Source organism: Falco naumanni, chromosome 5, assembly GCF_017639655.2.
Source record: "Falco naumanni isolate bFalNau1 chromosome 5, bFalNau1.pat, whole genome shotgun sequence".
NCBI classification, from domain to species: domain Eukaryota; kingdom Metazoa; phylum Chordata; class Aves; order Falconiformes; family Falconidae; genus Falco; species Falco naumanni.
The window spans coordinates 75,451,230-75,477,819 of record NC_054058.1 but is presented as its reverse complement, the minus strand read 5'-3'; the positions used below and the strand labels follow the sequence as shown (position 1 = coordinate 75,477,819).

Genomic DNA, 26,590 nt, shown 5'->3' with positions numbered 1-26,590 from the left:
CTTGTTGTTAGAATGGATCTATATATTTAAATTAATGATTTTTTTATGGCACTGTTAAGGTGCATATTAAAATAAAAATGAGTAATCAGTACAAGCGATATTCAGAACAGTTTGATGAACCACCATCAGTTTCCATTTTAATAAAACAATTCTAACAAACGAGAAGGATGTTTTGTTAAGAGAACTGCACAAGTTAAAGTATTTGTCTAAGTGAAGATCATCTTATTATCCTACCATTAATTAGGAACAAGAAATAATTTACACAGACAACACTGAAGTGTCTGCAAGGTACACAGTTCAATAACTGACCTATCATCACATAACGTTTTTTAACGGCACTTGAAAATTCAGCAATAAAATGAGAATGATTTAGGGAGGATCAGGTGGTTTGTGTGGAATTGCTTCAAGTGTATCTATAAAATTATGTCTTTCAAGTACTTCAGTCAAAAGATCTAATCAAGCAAACATCATGTCAGTGGAGGGGCTGTTTCTATGCAACAACAAAACGCAAAGGCTATTCCTATGTGAAAACGAAATGGTCAATTCCTACATGATTAGCTTGTCTAAAAGCCTGACAGTAATTAATTGCACATGTACATTGTGATTCAGAGAAAGATTTCTTCAGAGAGTGTCTGAGGAAAAAACGTTAAGAGACTTTGTTTAAATATTTGTGAATATTATTCACAGAAACCTTAGGAGCTACAAATACTGTCTTAAATGTGCATCATAAATAGATTTAAAACCATAAGCAAAAGCAGTAAGGTCACTTCACAGGCAGTGCTGAAAGAACTCCAGTGCTCTATCTCAAGCAGATGAGAGTAAAATAATTTTCCAAAGTCAAGATTTAAAAGACAGAAAGAACGTACTATACTAAATTATTGTGGTGATGGCTGCAATTCATTGTGATTTGCTCATGCCCTGGTATAGAAAGCTCTTACCTGATTTCTCATCCCTGGCTTCCACATCAGCAGTTAGGCTGACATTGCTCATAACAGGACTGGTGCTGTTGAGCTGAGTCCTCTTCAATGCATACTCCTATTTCAACAGCTTATGCCTTAATAGTTCCCTTGCAACTTTTAAATCCATACAGTATTTATTTCCCTGACTGCTGGCAATGCAGATATGTGGTGGGAGGAGACCAATCTGTTCATTCTCTCTTGCACTACTTAAGCAGGGTGCAAAAAGAATAATGCATTTATTGTGTTGGGCAAGTAAATCACTGCCTGCTTTCACTCCCTCACCTTATGCATTTGTACAGGATTAGCTATGATATAAAACTTACAAAAATACGTTTTCATAAATCAGAAAATCAGATAAACTAGTTGATTACATAGGTCTCCAGTGAAATTAGTTTGTGCACAAGGAGTGCAGTCAGGAAATACATAAGCCAAGTAGCCCCTTTCCTGAGTCCCTAAACAGGCAAAACTGAACATCAGAAGACCTTGGGTAAGAACCCCTTCAAATAACAGCCCTGTGTTATCCCCCACAAGACAGCAGAAAATTCTCCAGCATCTTCCTGAATCAACATTTTCAAAGGTCTTTGTGATTTCTGAGGCATAACATGAATAGCATGTCTAGGCACACTCTGAAGTTGTAACTCACTCAAAGATGAACCGTTTGGGGCCCATAATGCTGTACTGTCATCTGGAGAACATATGGATGAAGGTTAAGAGGGATGGGGGAAAGAGTATGAGTTACTAAGTTCAACTCAAAGAAACAGCTACAGTGGTGTTAAACTGGGAAAAAAGAGTTTCAGGTCATGAGACATGAACGAGGAATGAAAGGGTTAAATTTCAGAAATCCTTTAAATAAATCTCTCTCCCAATCCAACTCATTTTCCAGGCTGAGAGTCCCTCACTGCTGACACAGAGAGAAGTACCCGGCATTTGGTGGGAAAAGGGAGGTGAGTTAAGAGCATTACAGAGCCAGTGCCATTCTAACGCAAACTTCAAACCCACTCTACTTTAGGAAAACTCCCTGAAACGTTCCTGTAGCATATTTCTGCCTGTTCTCTCCTGCTGCTGCTAATAATAATGAGTGCATATGGACAAGCATAATAGCGATCCCCTTTATAATTACTGCCTGATTTTCTGAGCAAGCCATAGTCTGCCTCCAGAAATCACAGCTTCACAGTGAGTGGGTATCTCTGAAGTTATGCAGAACATTTATATTAAGCATCAAACTTTGCTTGGTTTTTAGAATTAAACCTACTAAAATGACTGGAGCTTGCTTACAGAATGACTGAGGTTGACAGGGACCTCTAGAGGTCATCTTGTCCAAACCCCTGCTCAAGGAGGGTCACCGAGAGCATGTTGCTCAGGATCACGTCCAGGTGGCTTTTGAGTATTTCCAAGGATGGAGACTCCACAACCTCTCTGAGCAACTTGTTCCAGTGCTCAGTAACCCTCACAGTAAGAAAATACTCTGTGATGTTCAGATGGCACCTCCCGTGTTTCAGTTGGGGCCTGCTGACTTGGTCCTGTCACTGGGCACCACTGGAAAGAGCCTGGCTCCTTCATCTTTGCATCTTCCCTTCAGGTATAAACACACATCGGTAAGATCCCCCCAAGCCTTCTCTTCCCCAGGATGAACATCTCTGTACTTCAGGACAGTGGGATGCTAAGGTACAGAGATGTTCAGCCTGGAGAAAAGAAGGTGCTCTCCCCAGTTTTGCCTTCCTAAACAGCTTGTACAAACCCTACACACACCCTACCAACTGTATCTTACTTGAGATTGTTCAGGGATGGAGAAGGCTAGATGACGGAGCCACCATCTGAATAAGACTGTTGAGAGATGCCCAGCACAGCAGACAATAAATTATCCTGTCCTACATCTCAAACATCTACACCGTCATAAGAACAGATTCTGCTGTCCAGCAGCCAACGTCCAAATTCAGCAGAGTCAAAGAATGTTAGAGAAAACTGACGGCAACCAAATTTGTCAAACTGTCTTACAATTACTGCTGCTTTACTTAAGGCTTTTGCACTTCACTGACAAATTCAGGGACACAGGTCTGGAGGGGACTTCTTGGATGGCTGAACCTAGTCCCCTGTTGTCCAGGTACAACACCGTATGTTACACTTGATGAAATCTGATGACTTCTTCATAGAAATACCCATGAAGCCCCAGAATATTTCACTTCTTTAACTAGTTTGCTTTGCTTATTAAAGTTTGCTGACCATTATTTATTCTGTCATGTAATGTTAATGGACTCAATGTATGAATACTTGGTTAAAGGTTACATTTTGTTATCTACATATTTCAAAGCAAAACCCAGATATAAATAATCATTATCTTTTGTTGGTTTAGTGACTAGTGAAGAAATTTGTGAGCTTCAACATCCTCTAATGACAGATTCTTACTTACATTCCTCTTTACAATAATGTTGCAGAGTTAAATCTGACACCCTGGGGATTTTCTGCAAGCATTAATTTTGCAAAAATAACTTTTTTCACGCTTGAAGTGCTCAATCCAAACAGAATCTGTTTTATTGACATAACTCATTTCATCACAAATTATCCTGATGTTTCATGCAATGCTACCAGCTCCATTTCCCTCCCTTCTAAAGAACCTGTATTATTCAGGGACTCCAGTTATTGTTTCTGCTATGTTTTTATTACCTCTAGAATGTCTGTGTACACATCTTGTACTAGGTAAGTAAAGTTCCTCCGTTTTCTTACCCATTCTCCCATCATTTCTATACAAACACTTTGCTTATTTCTTATTATTGTTCCCTGTGCACTTGGCTTCCTGGGTGGAATTTTTTATGGTACCTCAGTGAACTGAATTGCCTACTGGATTGTTGTTCTTATTATTTAGCATTCTTTAAACTATGGACTCTGAATGCAGAGGAAAAAATGTAAATCATATCTTAGTTGTTAATTTACAATCACATTCGAAGTTTAGTAGAAATGTCTCCATTTTTTCTGAGGGGTTTTGGATCAAATTGTTAGTATGTGTGTCCGTGTGCTTAAAATATGACAGAACACTGGGATGTGGTGGGGGTCAGAGACAGCTTTATTACCCCCCTGCAGCCAGCACAAGCCAACAGCAATGGAGCTAAAAGCAGCCCATGGTTTGGCAAACACCACCTCTGCATGACTCAGGCTGCATTTGTCTTTTTTTTTTTTTTTTCTCTTCTTCTGCATTTATAGCCCAGGTAAACTCTACTAACTTCTCCAGCATTATTTAATCCCACTTGCATTTCTCAACCATATACTCTAAATTCTGCACATGCACACTTTGCATGAGCTTCAGAACTAGCAGTACATGATTACTTTATTGTTGAAGCTTTCCCTTCACCTGCCCACCCACATTATCTACTGTCGTTACCAGCTCTTTCTGTCACTTCTCAGCAGTGACCTTGTTTTCTCTTCCTGCAAAGTGCTGCAAGATTGCTGGTACTGTAGCCTATTAATAATAAATTCAGAGGCATTAGCGTGTTTCCAGTACTGAGATATGAAACATGGGGGTAATTTTAATAAAAATGGCATGAGATTGATGGTCATGAAAGAGGTGAAGTTTTGTTAGAAATAAGCCAGTTTTACATACGCACATACAGTTTCTAGTAGCAGTACAGAGAACCAGTGCATGAGGGATCATTGAGTTAAACAGTAGCAGCCAAATTATATTCTGAAACTTTGAATCTCAACTTCCTTCCATTTGCCACAGGTATTATTCCAGTGTGTGAATAAATACCTTTTTGCTATAAATTAATAGAGGCATTTCTTTGGATGTAAAAGATTTTAAAAGGTTCTGCATAAACAAAAATGCTCTGTTTACTTGTAGTCTGAACTGCCACAGAACCTTATAAAACCAATTTGGCTCTAGCTGCTAACATCTGCACAACATAACTTTTATAGACAAAAATAAAACCTATGATCCTGCAGTTCATGGTAGCCCAATTTATCTTTTTTGAAAAATTCTGCTGTACTTTTTGTTAACAGTAATTACATAATTACCCTTATTTTAAAAATAAAAATTACTTAATTATAACTACTTCTTAAAGGAGACTGCAGTATAAGATGAATAATACATATTAATACTGAAATGCTTAAAACACCTGCCAAGAAAATTCTAACTTATTTCTTTTAAAAAGTAACATTAAATTAACTGCTAAAATGTATCAAGAATGTAACCTGGGGAGAAGTACATGTATATAGTAACCACAACTACTGACTTGAAGAGCTAAATTTAAAATTGACCACTTCATTATTAGCTTTATGACAACTTTATGTGATAGATAGTACTGTGGCAACCACAGAGAAATGAAAAAAGCTTCTGGGAGACATAATGCTGAACTGCCTCTGCACTCAGAAATAATTTGGGGACCACTTGCTGGTATGTGAAAAGACTGAACAGCCCATTAAAATACCTCTGTTCATACAGGCATGGAAGAACTGGCTCCCACTCTTCACCTGGTACAGAAGGTTTTACCCATGTGCTGACAAACTGCAAAACTGACAGGTAACCATGACCCACAGATCCTCCTTTCACTCACTGGACTCTGGGAACTGAGGTTCAGGGGAAAGAATCAGGGTAACAGAAATTATTATTTACTACATTTGACAAAAAGTGAAATCCCAATGTATTTCTAGGCATTCAGGCATTCAAACCTGCATTAGATAGGCCTAAATATTCCTCTTAATGAAACCTGAGCAACAGATGTAAATCAGCTGCTTGGCACATTTGTAATTCTACAAAGCATCATTCTAGAAGTGGTTAAGTAGGGGTAAATCTGTCCCCATGACTGGAAGGACTGAGCACGCTGACTTGGATTCCAACTTGGCTTCCTCTACCAGGGCCAACAGAAGGATGTGACACAAAGATTTGTCTGCAACTTTACCCAAGATTCAAATCTGTCGAGTAAGCAGGTGCCATTTTTATACAATCAGTTTTTTAGAACCCATTTTAATTCTACTGTGACCCAATGCACATGCCTAATTAAAAAACTGTCTATTCAAAATTTTGTGCTTAACCAGCATGTATCGTGTAATTACACCCAGGCAGATGTGGATTAGTGTAAGAAACTATTTACATTTTATTTGTATTTTGCATATAGTGGTAAAAGCTATTTAAATAGAGGCATTTAACTTCTTTTTGGGAGAGGAATAAAATACATTTCAAAAAAATCTAAAGACCTTGATTATTTGCTGATCCAGTAAACATGAAACATTGCAGATTAAAAATGTAAGTAAAGCAATAGCAAAAGATTACTTAAATGAATGCTGCTCATAAAGAGCTAAAGAACAGGCAAATTCTTTCCCAGCCAGACAGTTTTTCACTTCTTCAAGCATCTGAAAGCATAGCATGGATGTTATAAATGCCACTTTACAAAAACGTCATTATTTAAAAGATGATAAGTCATTTGAAGGCAAGACCGCATAAAAGAAAAAGGTCCAATATTCAAGGCAGCCTTCTATTTACAAATTATTTAAGCCTGTTCTCTCTAGGTTTTGCTTGCAGGAACTACTTGCACATCCTGAAATGCCTGGTGTGAATGAACCGCGTGACAAAACATCAGTAGATCTGAAGAGCAAGATAAAAAATGTATGTCATGTTTGCATAGCTATTTGGGATCACTTTGAAAGGTGTCACTGTGTGCAGAGGCTCATGTAGAAATGAAATCTTTTTTTTTTTTTTTTCCCTTCAGAAAAAGGAGGTCAAAATTTACAACACATTTGCTTTTGTACGCATAACATTTCATTTCTGTACGCAGAGCATCACATTTATCTAGGCAATGGCTCCCAGGAGGGGGAAAGTAGCCCAGCCAGCCTCCCAGCAGCCTAAAGGCATAAGGGTATGGCAAAGCATGATGTAAATACCAAGCAGCCCCTGTCCCCGCCTGGGAATCCTGGCAAGGTGCCACCTGTCCCCGGTGGAGGACATTTGCAGCAGCATTGTTGACTGCACACCATTGCCACTGCTAATTCTTGACATAAACTGCCGGAAATGAAAGAGGAAGATGAATGAGGCGAGGAACTAGAAGGAGCATTTACAAAGAGGCTGCAGCACAAGGACAAATGTCTTTATATGTTGAAATATATATGGAACTGGGAATTTTTAGTAATAGGCAGTCATGTTTTACTTGTGAACACTGTGAAATGGTTAAAGCTTTTTTCTTTCTTTGAGTAATGCTAGCAACATGAGTATGAGCAATGACTAGTCACATACTAAAGTAGTACTTTGCAAAAATAACAGGAGTTGTTGGACACAAAAAATATGTGCAAGGACAGATGAGTAGAATTAGTCTCCATTTAAAATGTATAGAGGTATAACTCGAAAGTTGATTTTGATTTTAGAGATATTATGGTTTCTGAGGACTTTCCTTACGACTGAAGTGGACATAACTGCCAGAACTGGGGCGGGTTTATAACCCTGTTGTCTATTTACTAAGACCATGATTTCCATCATTGTTTTTCTTGCTCCACTCACAAAGAGTGCTCATCCAGGTGCCTAACTTTAGCAGCTGACTCTCTGAGATCCGTGCAAATCTGATTTCATTATTGGTCAGGTTTTAAAGAATTTAAGGTTTTTAAATTAACTTACGTGTAAAGTTAGAGATTAAAAGCTTTGATTTGTGGAATTTTTGTGCATTCATTGCTCAGGTCCACGTTCTGCTGACCAAACTCAATGGAGCTGCCAGCCCTCAGCACCTCTGAACATCAGTGTGCTTATTTCAGAGCTAAACCATGGATGGGGAGCCAAACACCAGGCACCAAATCTGAAGGTGTTACTATGATGTATTGTTTAGCAAGTTCAATCTATTACAACAACATGCATCCAAATGCTTCCCATAGGAGATGTTTACAATTACTGTCACCCCAGATGCCACTGTTAGCATTATAAATTCACTCTCAAACTTTATGCTGAAGAACCTGATTTTGGCTAAATATTTTGAGTCCTTAATCCTGCCAGTTGTAACAAACTTTGTGCTCATTCACTGCTTCATCCTAGTTCTTAGAGCTTCTACACTCTTGCCAAACCAGAAATTCAGAATATCTATGTGTGCGTTCATATTTGTACATATACAAAAATCCTCAAACCCTGCTGTATCTTCAAAGCAGTCAACTGGATTTACAAGGTCAGCACCTTGTCAGCACCAGAGATAGAAACAGATACTTTGAAAGAAGTCTGGTTTACTACAGGTTAATGCTTTTATGCAAAATTAAAGACGGGAAGCATTAGATTTTTATCAAGTAGAATTTAAACGTATCAAAACAGTGACATGACTTCCAGTTAAATAAGTGGATTTTTACTAATAGTCTACCGTGTATAAATACCTCAGTGCATTTAAAAGGGAGTCATCTTTGATTACCAGTTTATTAACAAATATCACAAACAAATGAATGGCTAGTGTATGAGTAATTCTCTACTTAAGAGTTTTATGAAGGTCACCCAACCTTTAGGTTGATACATGCTTATCTTACGTATTATCTCTATTTTATCTTTTTTGATAGTAAAATCCTCAACACAAAAGCTACCTCTACTTCACAGAGCTTCTCACATAATTTCTATACTAAAAGATCTACTCAACAGCTTTTCAGGCCTGTATAAATACATTACTTGCTTTAAAATTGTATGGCAAAGAGAAAAGTGGAGTTCCTTTTGGTTCTCTCAGGTTTTGCTGTATTTTTCCAGGTTAATAGAGGGTAATGTATTATCAAACTGACCTTCCTTTCCAAGCAAATGTTATCTTAATATCTCTAGAGCCTCTTTCATTGCCAAGCACTTATTTTCAAGGACAATATATTTTTATTCTTTGCAAAAAATTTTAACACCTTCACCACTGATTAATTTAGGCTTTCTTTTCCAGCCTTTTCCTCAATACTACACTGAGTCCAAACTACAAAATTCAGCTTGCGTAGTATTTTTTTTGTGAGATGAAGGAGGCAAAACCATTAACAGAAGTCCCACAAAGCCCCATTTTTGAGGCTGTTTTGTAACACAGAGAAAACTCTAGCCTTATAATGGTCAGGAAAAGGTCACTTTTCACCCTTATAGCTGCATGGCTAAGAACCACATTCTCCTTTTATGAGGAATATCCAATCTCCCACTCGCTATTCTGCCTCCCCGTATGTCTCATTCACCTTCTCTATTTTCTGTTCTGGTCTGTAAGCTTTCTGAGAGAGGAGAATTTGCAGTACTCTGCAGTACAGTTTATAGCACTGAGGAGTCACAATTTCGTTATGACTTCATCTCCACTGCAGTAAATATTTGAACCATAATAACACCACTGCAGGGTAAATACTCTACCATTTTCCAGTGCAATGTAGGGGTCCAGCTTAATGCTTGGATCCTGACACTTGCCACAAACTAAGCTGCATTGTGGATACACCAATTACTGCTCAGCAGTCAAACTTCAAATTTCATATATAAAGGGGCATTAATCCTTTGTTGTGTACGAGAACGCACCATATCTTCCCTTTAGAAAATAATTAATTTTCTGGATGTTTAAATTCATTAATTTGCTAATTAGCTAATGCACAAAAGTAAATTAAAATGGGTTATTATGAATGACTGTGATACTGTATCAGACTATTTGTTCAGACCGAAGAAGCAGTTTGCTTGCCATCTCCTAATGTTCTCACTGTGAATCATCCCATGGGTGGCCTGTAGTTAAAAAGCCCCTCCCCAAATGATCACTGTATCTGATTTTTCCTCAGAAGGCTACCATTTATTGTCATTTTCTTCCATACAATATTTCTATCCCGCTCCTGACAAAGCAGGTGGTACTATCTCTCCTGAGAGCGTATCGCTTCCCTGTCCATCAAAAATTGAGAGTAAGCTGTAGTCTCCCATCCGGTTGGGCATAGTAGCCAGTGACAGAAGGCAATCCATGGAAAATTACTCTCAAGCATATTTTATGCACAACTTACCCTGATTTGGTAAGCCTGTGAAAATGGTGGGCAATGGGACAGTCATTTCACAGGCTGCCTTCTGAGAACCATCTGCTGCACGAGAAGTGCACAAAGAAGGGTGAAAATACGCAGGGATGCTGCCATCAGAGAGAGGAGATAACTAAGCACGAGCAACGGATGAGCATGCGTGCTGTGGGATACAGGAATGGAAGGAGCAGGAGGAATCTGGGATGTGAATGCCAGCAGCAGAGTGCTAGAGAAAGCGGAAAGGAAACTGCTGTGCATTGGGTGCTTTGTTCTTCCCTGTCTTTAAAAATATCCTAACTGGCTGCGTGCCTGAGAGTCCTGTCTTGCTTCAGGCAGGCACAAAAACCCTAGAGTATATTGGTGAATCCTGCTACAAAAATTAATGCTTTAAAAAGGGATGGCAATTTGTATTGGAACTGCTTTTGTTCTTTTTGCTTCTTATGACAGTTCAAGTACGAAATTATTAATTTTTCAGGCTTGTGTGCACACAATGCTCACATAAATGCCCCGCCAGAAAGCAATTTCCAGACAAAAACCACAGTAAGGTGTCAACTGTATATATGCGTGTTTTTTAGAAATACAGTGAAATGACAGCTATTCATTCCAATGGGGATTACAATCAGAAGAATTGTACCTAAGGTTAAACTAAAAAAACCAAACAACTTTAGGTAGAAAAATGAAAGCAAGGCTCCTTGTCTATTTTAATTCTTTCTGCATTTACTATAATCAAGAAGGTACAAGTTCATTAAAAGAAACCAAAAATTGTCTTTATGAATCACTCAAACCAAATCTGGGGCTGCTGACACTAAAAAGAGAGACATCACTACAAACAATATTGTCCTACCAGCAAAGTTCAGCATGGCTGGGTGAATGAGTTTGGTGTTTGTTTGACTTGGTGTGTTTTGATTTCATGGATTTTACAACAGATATAGCAGGGAGAATGTGCACCTGTTCACAGGACTATAATTTGTAAAGTAGGACAAGATTTTACGGTAACGGAAAACAATGTACTAAATGTTACAATTACAAAATATATTTATAATATTTTCCCCTAATTTTACACTAATGAAATGTATATATTATGTTCCCAGCTAATATTTAGAGAATGAATCACAGCATTTTCAAACTGGCAGCTTTTCTCAGTAAGGAATCCCAAAATTGACAGATTTTACATACATAAAGATGAACCAATCAATCGATATATTTAATGTCTAGTGAACCTGGAATACTGTAAACTACTACTGAAACATTGTCCAGACTGGATCTTCAGGGCTAATAGATAAGCAGAATTATAGTTAAACACTGTAAAGAATCCATTTCTGAAAAGTTCTACCCTTATATTTTCATTGAGAATGAAACTATCCAGTCTTTTCACTATGACTCCAAAAATATGTATACTACTATCCCAGTGAAGGAACAGCACTACTAGCATTCCCATGGCAAGGAGTATTCCGATTGACTGGGGACAGTGAAGGAGGTTTACGCAATGCAAAAGTCTGATACCGTGCTGTTAATGTCACTATAGCACAATTAGTAACACTTTTTCTATGAACAATTTAATATGCTAGGGATAACTAATATGACTTTCTCAATGTACTTATTTTTTATCCGATGAAGACCATAAAAAGAGAGGAGAGTGACTTTGGTATTTGCACTGATGACATCCATTTTCTTTCTCAGACTTCCAGGATTTATTGCAACGACCTGTGGATTAGAAGCTGAATATCACTAAGCACCTCTAGCAGAACTCATCTAACAGGTACTTTTGGAAAACAGAGGTATGCATATTTTCACACTTATCCATATAGCTTCAGCTAGCTTCAAAGACAGTAGTGATTTAGAAAGTGAGTCAGTGGTCCCTGTAGTCTGAACACTGAAGAGTGTGTTTTGGATTCTGAGGCAATCCTGAGTTTATGTAACAGTAAGCACAGATGATTGTCTGATGCAGTGTTGCTGATAACCAGAGGTGGCACATTTTCTTCCAGCTGTGTTCACTTGGGCTTGAAGGCACAGGACAGCTTTTACGCTGATGGAGCTGAGACCATCTGCCTCTATGTCCAGCTTTAGGCTGTTGCTATCAGAAAGAGCTCCATAGCACCAGAAATCCCTCAAAGCCAGCCTAGTGCAAGAGGGCTCGGAATAGTGGAACTGATAATGTCATTTAAGTGATGTGTAAAAAGAGAAAAAAGCAAGTACTAGCAGCAATGGAAGGAGAAACATAATGGTGTGGAGAAAATGTAGGATAAATCCCTCCGGTATCGGTGCCTACTGTTCCACATGCTGGACAAGAAAGCTGAAAGGAATTTCTGTATTTGCACAGTCCTTGCATGTGAGTAGATAATCTTACAAAAAGCATGTTCCCCAAACCTATTAGTGTCTCTGTCCTGGCATGCAAAAAAATTATACCATCATTAAAATGAGTAATGTCAAAGATGAGGTTTAGTCTTCTGCACCCACTGGCAAGAACTGTTTGCACATAGTAAACCTCCTCTGGAGTCCAGTCAGGTTCCACTTTGGATTATAACTGAATATCTTCCCAAGCTGGTTCTTACCCACTCTCTACATTTCTTCTACTGAAGAACTCTCCCCCTCTCCCCAACCATGAAAAGAAGTAGAACGAGTACTTGTCTGTATAGTTATTTTCATGTCATTAAAGGGAATGTGCAAAAGCAAGACTGTTTAAGATGACTGATAATATATTCTTCTTCACTTGCACAAACAGAATCCATTTGGGAAGGATGCTCTCGAGGCATAACAAAGATTTTGAATACCTAAGTAAGACCCAGATGTGCTCTGATACCAACAAGACGTGAAAGAGATTAAAAGCTGTTGCCATTAAAAGAAATTAGTTACGTGAGCATTCTGCAATTGCCTCAAATCCCTCACTCTCCCAAATTAAAAACCAGATGCGCTGCCTAATTCAAACAGAAAAATACGAGGTGTGCCTTCATCTAATGGCAAATTAATACTGTTGCATCAAGTTGACTGAAATATAAAGAGGTGAAAGAAAAAGGAATAAAAATTACATGAGCTTAATGTGATTTCTGTCTTTTCCAGCTAAATCGGGATTTAAAAGAACATCTAATTCCATCAGTGATAGCAATATAATAGTAAGGCTACAGTGCATCAGAAATTTAAATTACTCTGAAGGAATTGGTTTGATGTATAGCCTATCCCTAAAAACTGCGATTGCAAGGTGCAAACAGAGGTGACAAAAAAGTCATGGTAGCCCATGTAATTTCTAAGATTTAGAAGAACTTGCTGCCATTGCAAGAAAAGAGTAAAAATCTTGCTGAAGGCTGTTGAAACAGATGCAATTATACTGTACAAGGTTATTATGCATCACTGCTTGCCCACTGGACAGGGCTGCTCTCAGCCACGGGAAGGCTATCAGGCACTGTCTAAATACGCTGACTTTCCCCTTCCAGTCTGGACTCAAAGAGGGATTGTTTCAAGTCTCTTTTATGTTATCTATTACATACCCCGAGAGAAAACTTTCAAATTCAGGATATGACAGATTAAAGGTCTCCTATGTGCATTCAATGTGTTTGCATTGTGCAAACAGATTTTGATACAGTCTTTACTGAGATTACACTTTATATTTTATCCTTTGCTTTAGGGCCCTTGTTCCAGTCCCTCGTTTTTCCTGTACTTGGTCTGGCTCTTCCCCTCAGCTGCATTCCAGCTATGTGTGTGTATGAGAGAGAGAGAGGGGGCCTGATGTTGATTTCTATCACCACTGTCACTCCTGCACTTAACTGGCAGAAGACCTAAATCAGGGACAGCCTGGCTTTTTCCGTCAACCCAAGAGCATGTTCAATACAAAATTCATAGTGGAAGAAAACTAGCTCCTAATTCTAACACACACATGCAAAGTGAAGTTAACATCTATATGTGGATATTTTTCTATGTGGGAAAGTCAAAATCCGTATCCCTGGGATCAGGCTGATCACTGTAAAAGTGACTGCTCCATGGCATGGAGCCCCTCAGTGATATACCTGTAAGAATATTTGATATGATGAAATAATATAATATTTCATCTACCTCCCCTAGTTCCTAGAAAGAACTGCATTTGTTTTCTGAAATGGACTAAATTTTATGGGTTATATATATATATAAATGTATATATAGTGACACCCACACATATGTATTTTTACACAGAGATACACCTTCAGCACACCTACCCACAGACATACACATAGCAAACCACTTCATCATACACATTCAATATCTGCTATTCATATTATAAACAATGTTATATTACCATCTATTTAACAGTTTTAGATACATCCAGATACTTGCACTACATATAATATGCATATCTTTGTTTTATAATGGATTATCTCTAAAGATTGTGCTTAGAAAAAGTATTATATATTTGTAAGTGTGACACAGAACTGGATGACTTGGGTCAAACCCTGGGCTTTGGAAATTGTTGTAAAAAGACCTGGGGTGCTGTCACCTTGGGGAGCGCTGCTGCTACCGGTGTCACTGCTGGAGCACCAGTAACGCTGCACCACTATGTCTATGCCTCTACATACACTACAAACATGCATGTTGCTTTACAAGCTTTAAGAAAATTCTTATCACTAGGAGCTTTGGTAAATGGAAAGATAAGACACACCTGGTAAAAAAGAGGTTATACAAAGAATGTGTTTTCTGAGAATTTTTTTCTAGGTTGGGGTTGTCCAAGAAGAAATTACCAGTCTGTGGCAATTTTGCTCAAATAGTTAAATAAAAAACCCTCTAAAAAATAGAAACATTATGGTACAGTTTTTCACTGAATTTTCCTAAGCTCATATTCTTTTCAATTTTGAACTTTTTTTATTAAAAAAAAAAAAAGCCCACATTTTTTGAAAAATATTACTTCCGGTTGACTTTAAATTACATATATTATGCTTAGGCAAAGCAGAATTCATTATTCTTGTAGCAAATGAAATGTTTAAAATATCACAATCCTGCATTCAGAATGGACCAGACTATCGAAGGATAGTATTTACAACACTGTACAGTCTAAAATAAAAATCCATCAGCTCGACACCTTGCATGGAGTAGCATTTCTGGCATGCACAATCGCTCAAGTGCAATTCTTATGATTAGCCCTATTTCCCAAAACAGTTCAGAACTGTTTTTTCAATAAGGAGGAACTGCACTAGAAACACTCTTATATAATAGTGAACTGCATTTCCTTTTGATGCAATCAAGTTTGGCCTAAAAAATACACTCTGTCTGATATACAGAAAATACTTGGAATAAGGCAAACTAAACAGATTGCCATAAACAATCTACCAAAAACCCAGAAAGCTTTTTTGAACTCCTCAGTAATGATGCTGCTCTTCTAACCTGTCTGGAAAACAACCAGAGGTAGAATGATAGTATTTTTAACTTCACCTGTCTATGTTAGAACGACGCCCCCCCCCAAATAAAGCAACCTCCTAAAACGATATAAAAAGTATACATGCAGAAATGTAGTAAAACCTTTGGTACCATGTGTAGCACAGCAGCACTGCATGAATTTCACATGGATTTTTAGAGGAATCTATGCCCAAACCCACCTACTAATTAAACAAGGTTAAATACGTGGTTGATTTGTGGTGCCAGTGATGAGGTCTGACGGGAGGCAGCGTCTGTGCTGTGGCTGGATGCTTTCCTCGCCAGTTGCCTGAGGACAACCTGCCTGAGCCCACCAGGCTGCCTTGTGGCGCATGGAATTTTCTAGAGGTTGTTGTGGAAGAAAAGTCAGCCAGGTTCCAGTGAACAAGATGGGTCCTGAGAGCCCTGGCTGAGGCTCTGGCCAATATCAGGGCAATAATTCTAGCAACATGATAGAGACAGTGGTATGATTAATGCTGCCCTGCACATCTAGTACGTCTTCCATTCCCATACAATTGCAATGATGTTTCTATAAAACTATAACCTGTATCTCTCCATCACAAGACTTGAAAGCATTGTCAGGTTCCTATTACTACCTCAATTTCCTCTTTTTCCAGTTTCCCACCTCTTTCTGCTGCCTGCTTTCTCTGAATCACCCCAGCACGAAACCACCATTTTTTCATGTGCTCTTTCAGTCCTTCACAGTGTTACAGGCACCCCCAGCTCAGCCCTGCCAGCTTCTGCAGAGCTGATGGGTTCACAGGATTCAAAGGGGTGATTTCAGGCCAGTAACCATCAGCCGCTGATAACCCTTGCTTATTGAGACGTGTTATTTTGTGTACGTACAGGTGGAATAGAAAAGATCATGCATAACAGAGCAGCAGCATAACCCAGCATGTTTCATGACTCACTATTAGCTTATAAATAAATTTTCAAGGAACACACCTCTCAAGGAAAGAAGTGTCCAATATTATCTGGCTTTTCCTCAGCAGTACCACAGGTGATGTTCAGTATGGCAAAGAAAGTTTCAGTAAATACTGCGTACAATGATGCTGATTTTAATGCAGAAGAAATTAGTTGAATATAAAGAAATTTAATTTACTTTCATTAGGAGCTGAAGAAGAAAGCAATACATCAAAAGGAGTGAAAGTGCCAGTGTTTAAAAGATCTATATTCACATCACTGCTCTCAGACCTTTCTCGCAGAGCTCCTTTTCTTCTCTTCTTTAGTACCTTGCCCTCCCCTCTCCTGCCTCCTTCTACACACACACAACGCACATAAACACCCACTCTCCAGCCATCTCTGAGCATAGTGTTACTGCATTTTCTCCTTCCCTCCATGCAGAAGAAAACCAAATTGTCTCATCTTCAGCTACAGCAAATCCCAGTCCAGTCAGTTTTCTCCCAGTCCTGCATCCACCCTCTGGTGATGGGACCCTCCTCTCCCACCACCCCCGACCTGGTCACCCCCTGAGATGGATAGCTGAGACCTAGCAAAACTCCTGAGCTTCAGTCACCAAGAATTTCTGCAGGTCCTGTACACGGCACTGCTCCCCTGTGGCACCCACTGAACAAGGAGATGAGCAGAAGCAAGTGGGTGCTGCCCAGGCAGCTGCTGCAGCATGCAGGGCGCACAGGGTAGCAGCATTGCATCTCGAGCTCCACCTCTGTTCGCTGCCTCAGAACCAGTATGGCACTTGGGTGACTGCTGGAGGGGAGAAGACTTTTGTGGAGCAGAGAGAGAGAAGGCTGGATGAAATTTTCCAGGGGCTTCTCACATCGCATCAGAGTTAACTTCATGCCTGCCTACTGGTTTGCAAAGCGCTCCTTATGTTATTGAGAAATTTTCATTATAGGTTTTTAAACAAACAAGCAATTTTTTAAAATGTCAGAATCATCAATTACGAAGAGGCTGCTGCATCAGTGCTGGGATAAACCTTGCTCTTCTTACAAAGGCTATGTGAACAGCTAAACAGGGTCATATGAGAGGTGATCTGTGCTAACATCCAGATTCTGGCAACAGGCAGTGAAAGATGCTTTAGAAGTGAACTGATAAGAAAATTGCCTGAAATGTCTCTGTAACCCCCATTAGTTAAAAGTTCACAAAGCTCCTGGAATATGATTTATATGCCTGGAAATGTTTCTTCACCTATAATGTAATTCTGTTTTTTTTCACTTTATGCCATACATCAAATGAGAAACTCAGAGCCCTGACAAAAAAAAATTATGTACATGGGATTGAGCACAGATTTCTGTTTAAAAGTATATTGCACAATTGGACATATACAATATTCGACCTAAATATCTTAAGCTGAGCTCCATTAAGCTTCTCTTAACTAACATTTGCAATTGTTATGATAGGAGTTGCTAACGACAATGATTATTGGACTTCACAAAGTTCTAAAATGACTGTTTCTGGTTTTGGATGAGGAATTTCAGGTACAGAGATGTTAAATAATTTGTTCCAGTAAAATATTTGCTAACTGTCAAGAAAGTATTCCCATTCTAAATATACAACAGAAACTGTATCTTAAAAGCCATGACTTAATTTATTCTTAAATTTTCAAAGGGTTTAAAATTCGCTTTAAATTTTAGCTTTAAAATTTGTTCTTAAAGAACAGCTAAAGGCAAATGAAGAGTTGAATTTCTGAGCTATCAGATTTTAATACAGATACAGATTGCATTTGGTAGCACAAATGTGGAGGCAGAGGTGATTATGCATTTCTTAATCTATATGATTTTGAATAGAAAATGAAAAAATATTTGAAATTCAGCTAAATGTTTACTTTTTGTTTTGATAATCAAATGGTATAAAAAAGACCTATATGCCAAAACAACAAAATTAGAAGAAAATCAAAGGTGGCATGGCTAATGATATTAAAAAGTGCAGTTCTAGATTATTAATTTCATTAGTGCAATATGAAGTTCTCACTTCCCCTGTCATTGCTTTATATAGAAAGAAGCTCCCCCCCCTCCCAGATCATTCTTCTTGTTAAGAAACAAGATGTCATTCTTTATGGAATGAAACAGTACATGAGAAGATGATGACTATTATTTCCAATGTATATTTTTGTCTGTTCATACAAATAGCCAAATCATGCGAGACAGATGTTAATTACATTTGATAGGAAAAAAGTTATTTCTGCAACTGCAGCATTTTTGGCAGCCACTGAGTTCATAGCACACTGCTTACTCAACTGGCGATTTGCAAAACTTACAAAAGTTGTCCTAATAAATGTGAAGATTACGACAATATATTTATCATCTCCTGGCCTATTTTAAATATCCTAATATTAGAATGTGCAGATTTTGTGTGACAGGGTTCAGGTTAAAGAACGAATTTATGGGCTTCCAAGACTTGTCATACACACTTGTTTTGTGTATGACAATATGAAAAATAAAATGGGATAAATGTATTAGTATGTGATAGTAGAGAGAAAAAAATCATGTAACATTTCTTCTGCCTTTGTATTTTGCATAGTGCAATATGTATGACTATGTTTTAGTTATAGTATCCGTGTCTATGCCTTTGGCTTTTGTGGCCATATTTTCCATGGAGTCAGGCCTTGGATTAATAGCAACGTGAGGCTGCACATACCTGAATAGTTCATGTTCCAATTATTCTCTCTGCTTTTTCACCTTTACTCATATTTTACTTTTCTGTGTTTCTTGATTTCTCTATGATCTTATTCTCTGCTAAAGACACGGCACATCTGAGCACCAGATCTCCCATTTACTCTTGCTACAGAGAGCTAGACCGGTGGCTTAGGTTCTACAGAGCGTGTATGTCTTGTGTATATGGTTTGTGTTGCATTTGTCCATATGAGACAGGATTGTTTATATTATCATAGATTGCATCTGCATTACGCCCTCTCTTTCCGATTTCTTCACCTTTGGTTTCTGGGTTAAATAAAACCATAACTGCAGCGAAAATCTTGTCAAAGGTGAAACAGTTGGATAAAAAGACAGTAAGTGCTGTACATGTGGAATCTGGCATGGTTGGACACGCTCAGTCCTCAGCCATCTCTAATCAAACATGTTCAACTTTCTATAGCTGGTGCTGGAAGAGTTGTTTTAATGGCTTAACCTTTAGAATCAACTTACTAAATATAAGCAGACCTGCTTATATACTCTCGCTTGCTGAAGACTATGTGGCACACTTACATAACCCAGCACTTCACCTACTTACATGTTCAGTATTTTACTGGTTCAAGTAGGAACCACATATTATCATTCTTAGGACTGAGAAACACAGATCAAAATATAGTGTCAACAAATGTGAATTTCTTTCAAAATTAAATAAGTGCCATAAACCATGCATACCATGAGTTGTCTCCTGTGTGTAAATATGGATTTATCAAAGCAAAATGAAAGATTGCTGTTCTTTCCAGATTCCTGCTGCATTTCTGTGTATTATTTGGACTTAGAAAAAAGTCTTTTGAAGAACAGTCACTATCGGAAAGAAAACAAGTTACACATATTATTCAGTCCTAATATTGGAATATACTTTATGGGCACCAATAACATCTGAATCAAAATACTATAAGCACTGGAGACAAAAATGAATTTATAATCACCAGTATATGGCTGAACTTAATCATCAGGCTTCCTATAATGTTGTTTGAATGGTTAAATGAGAGAAAATTAAGCTTATTAAGTTTAAAAAGGTTTTTGCCATTTCTTGTAAGTGTTCACAAAACCACAAGTGTAAGCTCTGAATTAGGCTAGGGAAAAAAAATATCCGTAACACTATCAGAAAAGATTTATTTTTACAGTAATGAATCAATCACCGCTTCCTGCAATAGATGATATAGAACAACGAAGAAGTCTATTTACACACTCCTCTTAAGGCACAGAAGGAGGAATGTTGTTTAAGGCCTTTAATGTAATTTTGAAGAGCCTCGGGCATTTGAGATGTTCATAAGGTATCACAGAGGACATACAAGAGACTGCTGCCTGGAAGGGCAGGGGGAGGCTATGTGGGATCTCTGGCATTTTTAATGGCACCAGACACCTAAGTTTATGCAACTGAATTGCACCCCAAATGCTGGCAGTCTCAGCTGTCTGCGGGAGGCAACCTCTTCCTCCCTACAGACACCACACTTGGGGATCTGTGTTCCTTAAAGTGATGTTTTGAACTGCCTTGAATTAAGGTACTAAGCCTAAAGCTTCAGACAGAAGGTTCCTAAAATTTCTAAATGATGGCAAACTTTAGGGCTAAAAACCAGGATATGGAGTCAGAGACCACTGAGTCCTGTTTGGATGAGTAACCAGAATCATCTCATGGAGTGAGACAGCATGTGAGGTGAAGACAGGAAGTTCCTACGAATTTTTTTCTAATTATTCCTGTGATTTAAAGAACATATATTTTCAGAGCATTTTTAAATCCAAGTTAGATGCTCTGCTGTAATTGCTCTTGCTGTTTGTAGAAATAATTTTAATTGAAGACTTCAAGGGAATAGCCCAATGACAGGGCTAAAAAGAATCAATAACTCGCTTCATACCTCCAGGAATGTTTATGCAAAGTGGAATGGTTTTAATAGGAAAGATTTGTATGCAGTTCTTGATGAACGCTCAGTAGCTTCATGGATAGGCAACATGGACTCAAGCTCTAATGCCATATCAGGCAGAACAGATAGTGACATATGGATTTTCTGCACCTCAGGGAGAACATAAGGCTATTGAACATCACACCAGCCAACCAAAGAAATCTGACAAGATGCACACAAAGACCTCAGATGCAGACAGTAACAGCATGTGGTATACAAAATATAGAGACATTTTTTTCAGTGTAGGCTCATATCTGTGCTGGTTATCATTCAATGAGGATCTAATAATCCAGCAAGTACCAAAAGAATAAAAATATGAGGAAAACACTAGAGCAGGAACCTCACGGAGATTAGAATTCAGTAACTTTGTGACAGAAGCGGACACTCTTCTCAGGTCTTTGGTTGACATAAGAAATTTATAGATGTTACTGTGACTACTGTAGCGAGTTCATTTTATATGAAAGCAAGAAAAACACAAAATATAATGGAAAACTAATGTTAGAAAAAAATAGCATGAGTACTAAAAATTTCTAGCAACCTAAGTACTATCTTCCGGTCTATTTACATGCAGAGTTCAATGAATTATCTACTTTAAAATATGAAAGAAAGGGGGATTGAAAGAGAATATCTTTCTGCTACAAGTTCTTCATTGCTATTAATACTCTTAAAATGCAAATATTATTTTTACTGTCACCATCACGCACTCAAAACCACAAGTCACATCCCTTCCCCCAGCTAAAGTGAGCCTCAATACATGATATCAAATAAATAGTGAAACTGGCATTTTTTTTCTTTGCTTTCTGTTTGAAACGTTTTAAATATATTGGTTGTACTTCAGAGCTTTCCTCTGCAACTAAGGCAATAGAAACTTTTACTTGTCAAATTTAAACTAAGACTCAAATTTAGTCACCTTTAAAAAAAATAAAGAGCTGCACTTTAAAGAATTACAGTTACATAGAGATTCAGGATAAAATTGTGAGGACGAGCACAGGACTGCATCAGTCTACCTTGGGAAGATTCTCAAAAGTCAAGGTTAATTTTATCCGTGCATCTCTTGAAGAGTTTTGGCATTAGTTATATAACATATGCAAGCTTTTATAGTGAGAAATATAAAGTGGATTGAATAGAGTAGGGTGCTGTGTACTGCACAAATGAAAAAAGTGACGTGCAGCCCCTGGATGTCCATTTGTCTCAGCTATGAACTAGCAGGGCATCTGTTAGGTCCATCCTTATGCAGAGTGTAAAGACCACAGCATTAACATTGCAGTTCCAGTCTCAATGCTCTCTGTCTCTTCTCCTTGAAAAGCCAAATTGTGAAATGTGGGAAGATTGGCTTTAGAAAACCAGGATGAGGTTTTACTGAACAGTTACTCCTGGTTTGGCTCACGAAAATGTAACCACTATCACTGGTGAAAGGAACTCTAGGTGTTGTGGCTGAACAGAGAACACAATGATTTCGGTTGTACACGATGCAAATACACTGTTTCTGCTGCATTTTGCACCGTTACATCAGCTGCCTCTGCTGGAGGACTTTCCTTCTCTTAACTCCATGGGATTAATAGCAACATCTGAAGACAGAGATACTTAGCTAGCCTTAGCTAGACTGAAACGGGGAGAAAAAGGCCACTGCTGGTTCAGATGAAACATCCTAGCTTCCAAACAAAGCCAAGGTGCAAAGGGAAGCTGATAACACAGGCTGGTTTTATGTACGCTGCTCTGCTCTCACAGACCTGCCACAAGCTTGCAGCTACAAGACTGACACTTGATGAGGTCTTTGTAGATATGAGAAGAGTGTTTTAGCCTGGAGATGCATAAGGATAATGAAAAGATACTCCTTCTTCAGCAGTCCAGCGAGTAGTACAATGTCTCATGTTCCTAATGCCATGCCTTAATTGTGGGAGGCCAGTCTTCCTGGTGCCACGGGATGAGGCGGTGTCAAGCAGGTGAGCTAACTACATTTCAGCCAGCTGCTGGTATTGTGGAAATGAAGTCCTGCACATGTGTGTGACAAGCTCTTCACCGAGCTCCTGGTCAGTGAGCCTCTTGAGATGACAACTGTGGTAAACAGTTGGCTACCAGGGGGAGGGAATATTGTAAAGGCGAATATTGTCAGATAGATCCTGACATTCCCAGATGACTGCCAAAACATTTTTTAATTTTTTAATGTATTTACTTCTCTGAATTGAAGGCATCCTTTGTGCATATATAGTTCACCTTTTCTGGTGTTGCTGAAACTGGACAGCTTGCATCTCATCTGACCTGACATTAGGTGAGATCTGAACTGACAACGGACAAACAGGGGACAGAACTAAGGATCTGTTTGAACTTGTAAAAACGCATCCTTTTGCATATGTCCCCAATTCCTTCTGCCTTAAGTCCTCTACTTTTTAAAGTTGCTGTGAGATATTAGCCTTCATGTGCAAAAATATGCATGAATAGTGGCTAGATAATTATTCCCCAAGCTTCATGTCACTGTAGGGCAAACCACCTGATAATGGCTTTAGTTTTGCTCTTATTCAAGTGAATAACAAAATTTATAACTTTGTAGATCAACAAGTGCGCAGTCCCTCCGATTTGCTTACATTTAGAGTAACCTCAGCTTCTTGAAAAATTCATCAGGTATAGAAGATTGTTATGGGCATTGATGCTATGCCCACAAATAGCAGCAACGCCACATGTCGGTACTTCCAGGATCTCTAACAGCTGGCTTGGACCTTTTGGAGATCTCTCAGGGGCAGTAGAAATTCTGAGTGGTAGATGCGGGACTGATCTCTAGACTCTAAATCTCTAGTATTTAGGCTTCATCCTAAAACAGTCATCTAAAAGTGGTAGATGTCTAGTCATATGGTAGGTGTAGACATCTGCCTTGTAGACACCTATACCTGTTAGCTGAACCTTACCTTACATTTATAATTTTTTATCTCTAAAACAGATTAACTATTAAAGTGAAACTTCTGTTCCTGAGAGAACAGCATCTAAAAAAGGCCAACTCTGCATTGTTTACAGGTGATCTGGCACCTTGGAGCTGGCCAAATGTATGCTTGGCTGATGAAATGAAAGAACATATTTCCCATTTCTTGATTCACACTGTTGAGATATGACAATTCATCACAGATGTACGTACGTTTCGGGAAAATTCAACCTGCAATGATTCTAGCTATTCATCAGTCAGAAGGGTCATCAATAGATGCAATTAACCACTTATGCACTGTGTCTTTGAGCTGTTTCCTGGAAAATTTCACCAAAGGAACTGCAACTTGCCAAAATGCGCAGGTGAGAATCTTTCTCGAGCTTGATTACATGGGAATGTTTCAGTTTATCTAGTCCACTGAATAACCTTGAAAATTGTAGGGAAATTTTTGTCTTTGCAGCTTGAGCTTTTATCTGACTCAGCCGCAGGCTTAAATCTTTGTTTGCCTTAGAACAGCAGTCATTCAGAATCACTCGCTGTATAAAAATCTTTTCATGTAGATGTAGTCTTTTACCAGTGATGTTCACTCAGCATTTTAATGGGATACAGGGGCCTCTTAAACGGAGACAGTTTTCCGTTGGCAGAGTGAGGCTTCAGACAAGACAGAGCAATGTAACCTCTCAGGAAAGAATGTGGTATCAGCTCCTAGGCTGTCCTGAGGTAGGCAGAGACTGCTGTGGAGTGTAATGTTCATATCCAGCAGCTTGATTGAGCTCCAAATGCTAAAACATGTCCTAGAAAGGCATTTGCAGTATTATTAACAGCCATTAGCTCACAGACGCTAGATTTACGTGAGGGCATAATAACCCTTAGGAATTCTGAAACATCTGGCAAATGGGATCAGGAATGTAACTTTGGCTGTTTTTGACTCATTCACTGAGATGTGGGTCCTCTGAGTCTGCTTGTGAGGTTTGTTGTGGGTCTGGGACAATTACAGCTATCTCTTAGTGCCCAGCACTGGGCACTGAGCGGTGGTGTTGGATCACCAGGACCTCAGATATCTCTTGTTGCATCTCAGTGCACTCAGTTTGCCTCACTGCTTCAATTGCTTCATAGTATCACAGCAATGCCAAGTCATTGTCAGGAAGCTGCTTTCATGTTCCAGGGGATGAAATCCAAAATTGTTTCATTCTGAAACTGGCTTGTAAAAACACTGTAGTGTTATCGTGTCAAAGGGTGACAACAACATCTTACACAGATTCACTCTTCTCTTGGAATACCATTTGTATCTGACCCCTACATGAGATTTTAGGTGGAGAAGTAAACCAAAATTACAATATTAGTTTTCTATGAGCTTGTTTCTTTAACAATTAGGATAAAGTACAGTATTGGCGTTTTCAGCCTGTGGCCAAGATCAGCTAAGATTAAATAGATGGAGCCTTTTCTTCCTTTTTTCCCCGTATCTGATGCACGTCTGAAACACTAGGACTTTGTTTACCACTTGGCCAAAAACAAGTATCGGCCTTGCAAGGGAAAGGCTCCAGAGATGTATTACAGCTGGGAGCACCAGCACCTGTGGTTATTCCTTACACCCAAGTTACCTCAGTTATAGCACCATTGTCCTCAAGGTTTCTACTGTGATGCCCTACTGCCACAATATGATATTCTGATAATTTATCAAAGCCTTCTATAACTGTGATCATAGCTAGAGTGCACATAAATTGTACAGTAACATGACATGACATGCAGTTCATGTCAAAAGAACAAATAAAATTATTTTCAAATCTCTACTCATCATCCAGTAATGCCTACCTAACAAACAAAGGTACATATCTAATTCCAAACAGTTTTAAAACATAAGTTTAAAAGTTTTATGAACAAAATCTTATTGATGGAACCTGGGAGGTTTTCATATCTCCAGCTGATAAGACTGTAAAATGGCTGAATAGGGAGAGAAAATTCTACTTCAGGAAGTGTAAAAAGGATTGGATATCAGGAAATACAAGCACTTTGTGGAACAGTGCTTTGATAAATACTCTGACCTTAAATATCTTTTTTTCAGTTTACCATTATCATATTTAGAAAATCACTTCAAATATTCATAGAAACCATGTTAGACGCCACAATCATTAGCCTGAGATCCTCCAATTACTTTACATCAGAACTCTGTCGCTCTTCTCGAAAATGAAGACATTTGAGGCCAGAATTTATTCTGAGATGTAATTTTGTATATATCAGGCTCACATAATTATAGAGTGATTATACATTTGAATGTACATTTCTGTCTTGCATTCTTAATATAGTTGAATTAATTACCTCAGAAAAAAAACCAATGTTATTTCTATGCATTTTAAAGCACCTTTTTCCTATATATTCTCATCAAAATCCATGACTAAAATAATCACCGTCAATAGCATTCAATTTCAACATCCAAATTTTATTAAGTTGCAGGACACTCTTTTCTAGAGAAAAGAATTCCAAATGAACAAGTTCACTAGCACCCAGCCCATGCTTCAGATGGATAAGCAAGTAACCATTTTGAGTCCTGGATCTGAGAATGCTAAACCATGACAAACAATGAAAATCTCTCATGCCGTGTATTAGGTAATATGAAAATACTGGGGAAAATGAAGTTCATGTTACTAGAATATCCTGAACTTCAGGCAGCCTGTTGTATCCTTTGTTCGCTTAATCAGCTAATTTAATTTTGCCTTTGGGAACCAAACTGCATTAAGTTAAAATGGCAACAAGAATTGAGAATTAAAAAGCTGTTAGACTAATTTTTTTATAAAACCAATGCCAACAATCTATATTCTATTTATTTCTTACATTTTGCTTCTTTATACAAATCACCTTTTATCTATTTGGCAT

At 38.4% G+C, this 26,590-nt stretch overlaps 1 protein-coding gene across 10 annotated transcripts in view; it reads right to left on the bottom strand.

Annotated features, from left to right (window-relative positions):
* Positions 1–26,590, bottom strand: part of MAGI2 (membrane associated guanylate kinase, WW and PDZ domain containing 2) — a 754,276-nt gene that overhangs the window by 122,534 nt on the left and 605,152 nt on the right. The window lies entirely within an intron of this gene.